Raw genomic sequence first — 13,986 nt, 5'->3', positions numbered from 1 at the left:
ACCTCAAATGCCAGCCACACTTAAAGGATCATCAGGGGCCTCCCACACTTCTGACTGAATGACTACACATTTGGAAGTTCCCATGACCCCCTCAGGTTCAGTAATTTGCTATAATGACTCACAGAACTCACAAAAGTACTGTACTTACAATTAGGTTTTATTATGAAAGACACAAGTCAATGAAGAGGCACAAAGGGTAGGGTCTCGGAAGGAACAGACAGCTGTATCCTCCCCTTGTGGAATCAGGGTGCAATCACCCCACCAGCACAACGCCGTATTCACAAAATAGAAACTCCACAGAACTTCTGGTGCCCAGAATTTTTATTGCAGTTTCAGAACATAGGCATGATTGATTAAATCATTGGCCACCTGTTGAACTCAAACTGCCTCCTCCCTCCCATTCCTGGAGGTCAAGGACTTTGGTTGATACCCAGTGGCTCAACGCCCCAGCCCTTTAATCACAGGGTTGGTCTTTCTTGAGTAGCTTACCCTATCCTAAATCTTCTTGTTAGCATAAATTAACTAGAGGCCCCCTGTGAGGCACCTCATTAGTATAACTATCAGGATCCACTATGAATAACAAAGAATTCCTATCACAGAGGAAATCCCAAGGATTTAATTTTCCTTTTAGGAACCAGAGACAAAAACCAATCAAACTCGTTTTCTAACAACAGTTATGCTGTTTTTATTACTAATAGATATATCAATAAACAGATGGAATATGTGGATGTATGAATTTAATATAGACAGCACATAATATTTACTACTATTTACTGGCTGGCAATCTGTATACATCGAAGTGCCTTGGTTCACAGCTCCATCCCTGACGAGTTCTGTCACCTCTTTGTAGATTGAAAGATGGCCAACCTCAAAGCAGGTTAGCAAATGCTTTATTCGTTGTCATACTGAACACTAGAGCCCAGAAGACAGTCTTTCAGATTGCTGTGAAGAACTGCTTGGAAGCTTGTTAGCAACAGGGGATTATATATACAAAAAGGGAAAGGGGGTATACATGCTTACAAGCAGTTGTCCAAATATTTGTGTGTTGCAAGGTGTAATGTGTTTGGCTGTAAAAATTAAGATTTACCGATGTCCACATAGACAAGAGAAAGACCTTTAGGCTATCTTTATACATTATTTTTCTATCATTTCTGATTGTTCAAAAATACTGCCTGCATGCCTTTGCTTAACTGGTTTTCCGGTTCTTCCTGTTTTCTCGATATTTCCTTGAGGTCACTTGAGATGGTCACAGAAGACTGACATCAGCCACCCACTGCAGTTTTAATATACATCCTGAGGCAATTACTTAAATTCAGTATCTCAATTTTCTCATTTGTAAATGGTAAAAATAAAATATCTACCTCATTGCTAAGGATATGTTATCTATTCTAGTCCCCTGCTCATTTTTATGCTCTGCATGTCACAAACTTTGTCTTGTTCATTTTTATATCCTCTCTAGTGCCTTGCACATGGGAGGTCACAAATGCATGTTCTAGGGATGTCCATGGATTTTTTTTTTTTTTTAAAGATTTTATTTATTTATTTGACAGAGAGAGAGAGAGCAAGAGCAGGAACACAAGCAGGGGGAGTGGGAGAGGGAGAAGCAGGCTTCCCGCAGAGCAGGGAGCCCGATGTGGGACTCGATCCCAGGACTCTGGGATCATGACCTGAGCCAAAGGCAGACGCTTAACGACTGAGCCACCCAGGCGCCCGGGATGACCATGGATTCTGAACCCAAGGATACAACAACTATTTTGTGCTTCACTTACTTCAGTTATTTCCATTTGTCTCGAAGGAGAGGAAACACTTGGGAATTACAGGAAATTTCATCAGAATTCTGTCCCAAAAGCAAAAAATGGAAAATCCAATTCAAACTGACTTAGACAAAATCAAGAATGTAACTGCCCCAGCAACTGAGCAGTCCCTGGGTAGTTCTGTCTTCTGGTGTGCCTTGGTTCAAGGTTGAAATGTCACTCAATCCACGTCTTGGTTCATCTTTCCCTGAGGTATCTCTATCCCCAGCTTCCACTGATGGCTTTTGCTAGCTTTAAGCTTATCCTAGTGGTCCCAAGATGGCTGCAGAGAGACCTCAAGTCTTCATATTGCCACTCCAGGATATGGCTGAAAGAGCTTTTCTTTTTTAGAAACTTCAAAGAATATGTAAGTACTGGCTCAGACTGGATCATCTGCCCATCCTGGAATTAATTACTTAGTTCAGTGGAGAATGAGATATATTTTTAGTTTAAGCCAATCAGAGACTACCCTTAGAACTGGGCACCCAAGTTACCTTATCCAAACCAAATTCAGTAAAACTGCAAAGTGTGAATTCCCCTATGAGAAAAGTCATGTTTGTCTTACTGAGTAAGGGACAGGTGGGACTAGGTAGGGAGAGATAGATAGGGGGCTCTGTGATCAGGCTCACAGAAATCCCAAAAATGTGGAGGTGTGGGAAAACCAGAGATAAGGGAACAAACCGGACCACCCCGCCCTAGGACCACCCTGCCCTAAGACTACCCTGCCCTAGGCATGGGGGAGGGGGTGTCTTTTTTATGATGATCACCTGTGACCAACAAAGAATAACTAGACCCTAAAAAGGAAGTAAGTCATTGAAGGTGTTATCACTAGTCCTTGCTCAATGGCGATATCAATAGAGATGTTAAAAGGATTTAAGTTCCCTGGTTAGCTTTCTTTTTTTTTTTTTTTTTTTTTAAAGATTTTGTTTATTTATTTGACAGAGAGAGATACACAGCGAGAGAGAGAACACAAGCAGGGGGAGTGGGAGAGGGAGAAGCAGGCTTCCCGCAGAGCAGGGAGCCCGATGCGGGGCCCGATCCCAGGACTCCGGGATCGTGACCTGAGCCGAAGGCAGACGCTTAACGACTGAGCCACCCAGGCGCCACCTCCCTGGTTAGCTTTCTATAGGCCCTCATTGGCAACCCTGTCGGGACTCCTGTCACTCTTGAGAACTTTTTCTGTATCTTCACCGAATAAACTTCTATCACTTTACTTACTCTCCGTTGTGCGCAAGATTGACTCTGTGAGACAAGAACCTAGCTCTCCCGCTTCATTATGCTGTGGAAACTGATGTATACTGTGAAGGCAATCTACAAATTTCCATTTCAACCACTCTCTTGCAAATGCTAAATTCATCCTTTTATCAGGGAGACTTTAATACTTCCCCAGTGTTTTTTTCTCCTTCCTTCCTTCCTTCCTTCCTTCTTACTTTTGTTATTTATTTCTTTCATTTTTCTTGACTCTGGATTATTGACTAACTTTGCTATTTCTTCCTGCGTCGTTCACTCTTATTCCCTCCTTCCCTTTAGTTATATCTTGCTTCAATTGCATTTCAGAAATTTTGGCCATGAATCAGGGTAGAGAATGAATAACCAACAGATAGTTATTGATCATAGAGTTGATCCTTCTTGCCTAGGAGTAATTCATTGTAAGATGAGTTGCCTTCCTGGAGAATTCTTCAATTGGATATATCTCTATTTCAAGGAACACAGATGAAACCAGTAGCAAAAAGTTTTATCACGGCCACCATTTTTTTTTAATTGAACTGCCAATATGCAGCAAAGAGAGTATTCTCGACCTTAAATGCCCAGTGTCTCACAGCACAGCTTGCAACATCTTGCCGAAGATGAATCGGTCTGTCTTTAGTAGCCTGAAACTAGGATTCACTGTTCTCCTTTGGCATATGACATTTACAAAAGCATTTAATTTTAATACGCAGTTGTTTTTCAGTGTAAACACTTTCTGACCTATATCCTTTCTTCTCTATAGCTTCTTCAGCTGGGGAGGAAATGCTACCATGGCAACATGTCAGCTTTTTATGGTTTAAATTGTCTACTCAATGAAGTTCAGTGGCAGTACAGGTATATTCAGCATCTTGTCTCATGGAATTATTTGTAGAAACTCATGAATTTCTTTTCAATTTAATTGTAGCCTCACATGGAAACTTTTAAATATCACTAGAAGTTCTATCTCTTCTTTGAACATCTTTTGCAAGGAAACAAACCCTCTCTGAAACAGTTTTATGAATCTTGTCAAAATGAAGTGACATTTGATACACCATTCTTCAAACTTAAATTTTCTAGCTAAAAAGTGTCAGTTTCTTTGACCTCTTGACTTTCATTTTATGCTTATCAATGACCTTAGGAATTGTCTTCTTTCCTTGTTCATCTTTTTTTTTTTTTTCACAAAGAGATGTAATTTTGTTGAGGGGGGTGGGGCAGAGGGAGAGAGAGAGAGAATCCCAAGCAGACTCCACACCCAGCCCGGAGCCCGATGTGGCAATCCATCTCACGACCTTAAAGAAAAGATTTCAGACCTGAGCTGAAATCAAGAGTCAGAAGCTTAACCGACTGAGCCACCCACGTGCCCCAAGAAATGCAGTTTTATGATTTTGTATCGTATGAGTTAAAATACTTTAACTCTTGGGGCGCCTGGGTGGCTCAGTCGTTAAGCGTCTGCCTTCGGCTCAGGTCATGATCCCAGGGTTCTGGGATCGAGCCCCGCATCGGGCTCCCTGCTCTGCGGGAAGCCTGCTTCTCCCTCTCCCATTCCCCCTGCTTGTATTCCCTCTCTCGCTGTGTCTCTCTCTGTCAAATAAATAAATAAAATCTTTAAAAAAAAAAAAAAATAAAATAAAATAAAATAAAATAAAATAAAATAAAATAAAATACTTTAACTCTGAGATATGTTCAGATGTGCTTGGCTTGCCTGCTCATAAGCTAAATGCTTTATCCATACTATATCCTGTACACTTCTATTTCTATCCTCCATATCTTTTAGGCGTTTTTAAAACTAATTTTTAAAATACATTATTGTTTCTTGCTGCCTTCTGAAATAACTATTCAATCTGACATTCTAACCCACTAATTCCTTCTTGCATGGCATCTACTCTATTATTTTTCACACAGAATGTGTTTCTCATTTTGATTACTAGTTCTGCTCTTTTCTATGCACACATTTCATTTAGACAACCAGTATCTTCCCTTTTACCATTGAAGTTGGATGCTATGACCTGGACCAGAGATTGTCCAAGGCAATAAATCAGGAAGCATAAGAGATTAGCTGTATAGAATATCAGGAATGAGGAATAAACAACAGTTGTTCTTTATATTCTACTCTGGGTGCCATCCACTTTAATCTCATTAAAGTCACCGGGGCAGACACAAACTAGGGCCTGGCTTTTGGCCCTTTCCCATACTCATTACCAAACAGAGTAACTGATGTTTTCTTGAATAACATGACTTCACAGGCAAAAAAATAAAACAGAAACCAAAAAAAGTACAATTAGTACAATGAAAAGGAAAACAAACAAAAAAAAAACCAAAACAAAAGCTGAACAATTTTTGCCATCTGAGGAAGTATTATCAGAACAGATATATCAAGAATTTAAAATAAGTTTGATAAATATCCTTAAGGAGACAAAAAATATAAGGGCAACTTGAAACTAGAAGAAAATATCCCCCCAAAATTCCAAGTTAAGATATATTACATTAAGTGTGAAAAATATTGTCTTTGAAATAAACAGAATCAATTGAAGGAAAAGCAAGATATATGCTGCTGAAGATTGAAGCAGAGAATTGGAAAGTTCAGATTCAGGAACTCCCTGAGGAAGGAGCAGGGAAGAATACTACATGAGAGAAAAGCTGAGAGATATGGAAGGTAAGACTAAAAGTGCCAACATCAGAAAGTGGGCAGCCCCAGAGAAACAAAAGAAGAAACTAAACAGTAAAATATCTAAAATTTAAAGTGTTTATTGGGTGCCAAGCATTTATGAGATAAACCTTCATTATTTGCAGAAGATATGATCACCTACTTAAAACACACACACACAACAGGACCAATGGCAATACTTTTAGAATAATATAGTCGAGGTAATTGTCTAGGTGCAAAATTGGCACTATTTGATTCACCAATAATAATGAATTAGAAAATCTAATAAAAATGAGATACCCTTTACAATACCAAAAATAACTATAAAGCATAATCCAAATAAAATAATTCAGAATGCACAAAAACTTGACATAGAAAATGTAAAATTGTTTTTCAAAAGGGGACATGGGAGATGATTTGAGAATTAGAAAGAATTACATAGTCTTGGCCAGAATATTATTATATCAATTCTTCACAATTGAATTCAACCATTTCAATAAAAATTTCAGTTGAATTATTTGAAGACTAAAATTAGTTTGCTCCAAAATTTATATGGAAGAATAAAGGTTAATGAATGCCTAAGTCAACCACAAAAAAGAAAAGATTGAGGGTATGTATTTCCAGACCTTAAATCATAACAAAGCCAAATAGAGCAGATAGGTATAGCATAATCAGAAAAAAAAATAACACTCTATAGAACAGAGTGCTCAGAAGCAGATCTGTGTATATATGGATATTAAATAAGTGATCAATTTAACACCATATATCCAAGTCAAATATAAGAATATTTAGTGGAGCTCCTGGGAAAAACAACTTGTTAGATGGTGAAAAATAAAAGGATCCCTAACTAACTCTAATACAAAGGTGAAAGTCAGATGGAATAAAATCCTAGTTATCAAAAATAAATCCATAAAGTTAATAAAACAAAATATAAAATATCTTCAGATTTTAGGAGGTTAAGGGAGACTTCTTAAACACAAATCATCTGCAAAAAATTAAATACAATAAATATTAAGTTTTTCTGATTAACATAGGACTCTATAGACAAAGTTAATAGATAATAGGTGGAAGAAGATATTTGTAGTGTTTAAAACTAACAAGGGTTTAATAGCTATAAAGAAACTCTGACACACACACACAGAGACATACACACTAGGAATGTACATTTAAACAGCAACAAGAGACCATTTCCTAACACCATACACAAAAATAGACTCAAAATGGATGAAAGACCTAAATGTGGGACAGGAATCCATCAAAATCCTAGAGGAGAACACAGGCAGCAACCTCTTTGACCTTGGCTGCAGCAAATTGTTGCTAGACACGTCTCCAAAGGCAAGGGAAACAAAAGCAAAAATGAACTATTGGGACTTCATCAAGATAAAAAGCTTTTGCACAGCAAAGGAAACAGTCAACAAAACCAAAAGACAATCAACAGAATGGGAGAAGATATTTGCAAATGACATATCAGATAAAGGGCTAGTATCCAAAATCTATAAAGAACTAATCAAACTCAACACCCAAAGAACAAATAATCCAAACAAGAAATGGGCAGAAGACATGAACAGACATTTCTGCAAAGAAGACATCCAAATGGCCAACAGACACATGAAAAATTGCTCAACGTCACTGGGCATCAGGGAAATCCAAATCAAAACCTCAATGAGATACCACCTCACACCAGTCAGAATGGCTAAAATTAACAAGTCAGGAAACGACAGATGTTGGTGAGGATGCCCAGAAAGGGGAACCCTCCTACACTGTTGGTGGGAATGTAAGCTGGTGCAGCCACTCTGGAAAACAGTATGGAGGTTCCTCAAAAAGTTGAAAATAGGCCACCCTACAACCCAGCAATTGCACTACTGGGTATTTACCCCAAAGATACATATGCAGTGATCCGAAGGGGCACATGCACCCCAATGTTTATAGCAGCAATGTCCACAATAGCCAAACTATGAAAAGAGCCCAAATGTCCACGACAGATGAATAAATAAAGAAGATGTGGTATACACACACACACACACACACACACACACACACACACACACACACACTGGAATATTATACAGCCATCAAAAAACGAAATCTTTCCATTTGCAATGATGTGGATGGAACTAGAGGGTATTATGCTAAGCGAAATAAGTCAATCAGAGGAAGACAAGTATCATATGATCTCACTCATATGTGGAATTTAAGAAACAAAACAGAGGATCATAGGGGAAGAGAGGAAAAAATGAAAGAAGAAGAAACCAGAGAGGGAGATAAACCATAAGAGACTCTTAATCTCAGGAAACAAACTGAAGGTTGCTGGAAGAGAGAGGGTGGAGGGATGGCTTGATGGGCATTAAGGAAAGCATGTGATGTAATGAGCACTGGGTGTTATATAAGACTGATGAATCACAGACCTGTACCTCAGAAACCAATCATACATTATGTGTTAATTAATTGAATTTAAATTTAAAAAAATTTAAATAAATAAACAGCAACAAGATATTTAAACAGCAACAAGATATGACATTAGCATATTGGCCTAGTGAAAAGTTAAGGCTGGATAAGGGCCAAGTTGGTGGCAATATAAAGATATAGTATTGCTACTAGAGTACAAACTAGTGTAGACTTTCTGGAGAATAGTCTGGCAGTACGTAATCCAATGATGTATACATATACCCTATGACTTTGCAGTTCTATAAATATTCCAGGGAAATTCACATGTCACTAAGCTATTTCTAGAACTGAGAAGTCACACGGGGTGTGTGTGTGTGTGTGTATGTAATTCACATGCTTGCAAAGGGAGACATTAGCAAGATGTTCCTACTCAGCATGGATTGGGTCTCTGGAGAGTTGGAGACAAGCTAAGTGTCCATCATTTGAGAGCCTATAGGCAAATATGGCGGATGCACACCTTAGAGTACCACGCAGCAGTTTAAAATAACTCATTAAATAAATAATTCACAACCCCATCGGACCCAATACCTCTTTTTATAGCAAACGTTTGTAATACTTCAGGAACGAAGGAAGGAAGGGAGGAAGGGAGGGAGGGAGGGAGGGAACCCATCTACGCTATGTGAAAATTATATATTATGCCTTAATTGCAAAATAAAGAAGAAATAACAGGAACGTAATTATGATAAAATAATATGTATTTCAATATGAAAATGCTTATGCATGACATAAAAAAGTAGTCAGATGCTTGCAATTACTGTGAATGTGATAGATACAAATACATACTGATAGGCTTGTTGTATTGGTACCTCAAACACCATGGACAGCACTGACATGAGAGAGAATTTTACAAAATGGTGACCAAATCTTAGTGAATTCTAATCAACACAATTATAGACTTCCTTTGATTTGTGTGGTAGTAGCATTCCTGAAAAAAACAATCAGTTTATATTAAAACTGCATAAAATACTTCAAGCTTATATAAAAACTCCATTATTTTCTAGCTCAGATAATTATAAACATGGGACATTCAAAAGTAGTATAGGACCCAGTTTCTATGGGTTGTCCTCACATTATATGGCAGCTGTCAACCCTGAACCCTATCCACTAAAAGCCACTATGGTCCTCTCAATTATTAGGACAGTATTACCACAGGTTTTCCAAGTAGTTTCTAGGAGGTAGGACACCACCATCGAGAATCATGGGTGGAACTTAGGCTCACAAATAAAACGTTTTTTTAGGAACAAACAATTACAAACTACTTGGATAGAAATAAGACTGCGGGAAGAGAATGGAATGAATAAATGAATGACTATACACACATATACATCTATATACAGTACTTTATAAAAAATTAGGGGCGCCTGGGTGGCTCAGTTGGTTGAGCGACTGCCTTCAGCTCAGGTCGTGATCCTGGAGTCCTGGGATCGAGTCCCGCATCTGGCTCCCTGCTCAGCGGGGAGTCTGCTTCTCCCTCTGGCCCTCCCCCCTCTAATGCTCTATCTCATTCTCTCTCTCAAATAAATAAATAAAATCTTTAAAAATAAAAAAAAAAATAAAAATAAAAAAATAAAAAATAAAAAATAAAAAATTAGTTCATAGCAAGGACAATATGCTTACAGTAGAGGGTATAAAACCAGCAATATTTCCATTTATTCAACCTGAAAGAAAAGGAAAAATAGAATGCTAAAATAAATATTATATATATATAGATAGATAGATAGATAGATACAGATATAGTCACTGTTACGGATTGAATTGTGTCCCCTCCCAAATTCATAAATTGAAGCCCTAATCCCTAAAGTGACTATATTTGGAGAGAAGGCCTTTAAAGAAATAATTAAGGTAAAATGAGGTCTTTTTTTTTTTTTTAAGATTTTATTTATTTATTTGAGAGAGAGAATGAGATAGAGAGAGCATGAGATGGGGGAGGGTCAGAGGGAGAAGCAGACTCCCCACTGAGCAAGGAGCCTGATGCGGGACTCGATCCTGGGACTCCAGGATCATGACCTGAGCTGAAGGCAGTCGCTTAACCAACTGAGCCACCCAGGCGCCCAAGGTAAAATGAGGTCTTAAGAGTGGAGCCCTAATCCAATTTCTTAGTCCATTTGAGCTGCTATAACAAAAGACCCTAAACTGGATGGCTTATAAACAATAGAAATTTATTTCTCACAGTTCTGGAGGTTGGAAAGTCCAAGATCAAGAAATTAAAGTAAAAATCAACTGTACAATTTTTTGTAACATCCAAGTCCTAAAGAAACATGACAGCCTTTTCAAAAACTTTGAAAAGGTTAACCTTATTTTGTTTTATTCTGTCAAATATTAGAACTTCAGGGTTTGGATTAATGTCAGAAACTCTGTTAATCAAAAGTCTCATGCTTTTTAAAAGCACCACAATTTTTTTTTTTTTTTTGAAACCAGAGAGGAAAAAAAAGGGATCGAATTTTCCTTAACAGGGAAAAAAAAAAAAAACCCACAAATTATCTGCTATATTTGTCTCTGTCCATGTTCTTTTGCATCTTTTTATCTGTATCTTATTTTTTGGTATGTTTCTCTTGACATATTGCTCTCAGTAGAGGAAAGAGAGCAAGATGTCATACACAACACATTCTTTGTGGATTCTTATCAATATTGAAAAGACACTGAGAATTATTTCCTATCTCCTCTTCCTTAAGCCCATAATAAGCTCTTGCTATCCCTGCCTCTGGATCTTCCCAGGCTGAACCCCCAAACTGAGCTTTAGCTATGCTTTATTCCCCATTTGGAGCAAAAATTCAGTATATGGCATTAAAAGGTATTTGAAAGAATAAACTCCAAAATACTTTTTCTCCATCATAATTTATCATTCCATGCACAAACCCACAGTTTTCAGAATAAATGAAAGGTGGGCAAACAGGTACAGATTATCAGCCATTTTAGAACCAGCGGATTCCAAATGGATTAGGCTTTGCCAAATTGCAGTAGATACCATCATTAATGCCTCTAATTCTTTTCCTCACTTCTATATAAGTTTTAGCTGGTTTGTTTGGAAGAAATGAAGAAATTGCACATGTAAGGACTCTCTGTTTCACACTTAACAACAGCAATGAGTAATATCAATGGACATAATTGAACACAACTAAAATTCCAGTTTTATGCACACTGTGCATGCATTCATTTATTAGAATTATTATTTTAAAAGCTTAAACTGTGACAAAGATATGGTAGTGCTAAAGTTTAGTATACAAATATTTTATATATGACTTTCAGCTTTCTATACATTTTAAAATCTGTTCCTAAGATCTTAGGGGTTTATTTCATGTTTTCAAAGGTGTTTTTAACAATGTTTCCTAATTTGCAAATTTTGTTAATAACAGTGTAGTATTAGTGAGATAATATTTATTCTTAAGGAAAAAACAAATATCTAGATTGAATAATGACTGTACATGTGTAAACGAAGTGCAAAAAATTTAGGATATTTTTACCACCCTATTTCTTGAATATTCTTCAACTACAATTCTATAAATTATCTTGTTTAACTTTCACAACAAACTTTTCTGGTAGGTACCCTGTCCACAGATGTGGAAACTGAGGCAGAGAGCCATGAAATAACTTGCACAACCACTTGTGATCAGGAAGAGAAAAGATCTGGGACTTGAACAAGCAGTCTTGGCTACGGTGGTAAACTCCTTGCTTCCTCCCTGCTCTGAAGGTGGTATCCAGCCAGATACTGGTCATGGGACAAGTAAGTAGCCAACTAAAATTTGAGAAACACTATAGCAAACTGTCAAGTGTACAAAAGCTTATGTTCTTATGAACAAGATAAATGAAAGGTTATAAAAGGTTGTATCTAAATTCATTTGTTTCTAATGCCATGAAAATACTGTACTAGTGAATGCTAATGCTGTTTATCTGGGACAGGCAGAGAGGACATACTTTTGCTGGAAAGAGTATATTCGCATTTATGTAAGTTTGCAAGTTGGAGAAGTTTGTTCAAAAAAATGAGGTTCTGATTATGACTTTTTTAAAAGATTTATATATTTATTTGAGGGAGGGAGAACATGCTCATGGGGGAGGGGCAGAGGGAGAGGGAGAGAATCTCAAGCAGACTCCCTGCTAAGAGTGGAACCCAACACAGGGCTTGATCTCATGACCCCAGCTGAAATCAAGACTTGGATGCTTAACCAACTGAGCCACCCAGGCGCCCCTGATTATGACATTTTTAAAGAACAAATTAGAGGCTGATGGCTAGGGCAACATGTCAAGCAAACAAAAGCAATTATATTTAGGAACTGGACTTAAGGCGGGATCATATTTAATCAGAATTCACCATAATTGTCACTTAGTACATTTGTTGAGAGATGAAATGATTACTCTGAGTCCAGTAAGTTGGAACAGAGAGAGGCCCAAACGGGCTGCACCACCAGGGACTGCCAAGAAGTTCAGGCGTGGAGGTGAAGCTCGGAGTCCAGTGGACTCTCAGTTTTATTATTATAGAATGTAAAGTACGTGGAAGCAAAGAAGAAAACAACTCAAGAAAGCAATCATGTGAGGGGAAGGAAGGAACTGTTGTACGTGACTATCAGCATGGGTCGTAGTGAGGTATTATCTAAGGGGCTGCAGGAGATGGGAGAGCCGACCTCAGTAGGCCTAACCATCCTACCCACCATCATTGCTGTTTTCAGCATGTACTGTTTTCAGTACGGAATGATGGGGGAATGAATGGTTGGCCTTTGCCACAAGCATAGAGCTTTTGCCATATATGTGTGTTCCTGTTCTTATTGTTTCTTTTACTGCTTTCCTACACATAATCACAAGCGTGAGATAGAATAAGCAATCCTTTATAAATTGGTATTCCATTAACGTATTCCTTTGAACTACTTCTTGATAGTATATTAGATATTTGAGTTAGATCTTTGATTTAAGAAAATAGATATTTGAATTAGTATTCAAATAAGAATTTGAGTATCTTTATTTTTTATTAAGGATAAAATCTTAAATATTTTGCTAATTCTTATCAAAAGCTTGTTTGTAAGAAAAAGATGCAAGCGAGGCACCTGGGTGGCTCAGTCGGTTGAGCGTCAGCCTCCAGCCCAGGTGATGATCCCAGGGTCCTGGAATCAAGTCCTGTGTCAGGCTCCCTGGGAGCCTGCTTTTCCCTCTGCCTCTGCCTGCAGCTCCCCCTGCTTGTTCTTTCTCTCTGTCAAATAAATAAATAACATCTTTAAAAAAAGGAAAAGATGCAATCACCTGTGTCTCTAAATATTCCAAATATATGTCATATTAAGCCAGATCACCAAAGACCTATACCTTTATCAATTTGGAACCTCACAGTAATATTTATTAAATATTAATAAATTAATATTAATAAAAATTAATATTATTAAATAGGGTTTTGACAAGTTCATATATAGGCACTGAGAAACATTCAATAAGCAGTTGTATATGTATATTTATTTGTATATTTTATAATGTCTTTTAATATCTTAAAGATCTGAAGTTTCCAAAGAAATTTCTCTGAAGTCTCAGAGCCAGGAAAGATATATATAGTTGTAGATATAGATTAGATATAGATATAGATAGATATAGATATGTATCTTTATGTGTATATATATATATAATACTCATATGGTAATATACAGTGTCATTCTTAACTCTAAATTCTTAATTCTTATAACTCCTTATGAATCTTACCAACTTCTACTGGTCCTTCTAACTTCTCCCTCTTCACTAAATCCATGTAGGCTATGCATCTAGGAAAAAGAGACTCCAAAATGAAGAGATAGAATAAGAAAAATGCTTATTTCTCTCTTACCTAATTTGTCTAGAGCTGAACTGCAGAGTGTTTCTGATCCATTCACAGACCTGGGTTCCCTTCTTCCTGTTCTCTTCCACATGGTT

This window comes from Halichoerus grypus, chromosome 6 (genome assembly GCF_964656455.1).
Source record: "Halichoerus grypus chromosome 6, mHalGry1.hap1.1, whole genome shotgun sequence".
Lineage (NCBI taxonomy): Eukaryota > Metazoa > Chordata > Mammalia > Carnivora > Phocidae > Halichoerus > Halichoerus grypus.
The sequence above is the reverse complement of the archived record's forward strand: the minus strand, read 5'-3'. Positions refer to the sequence as shown.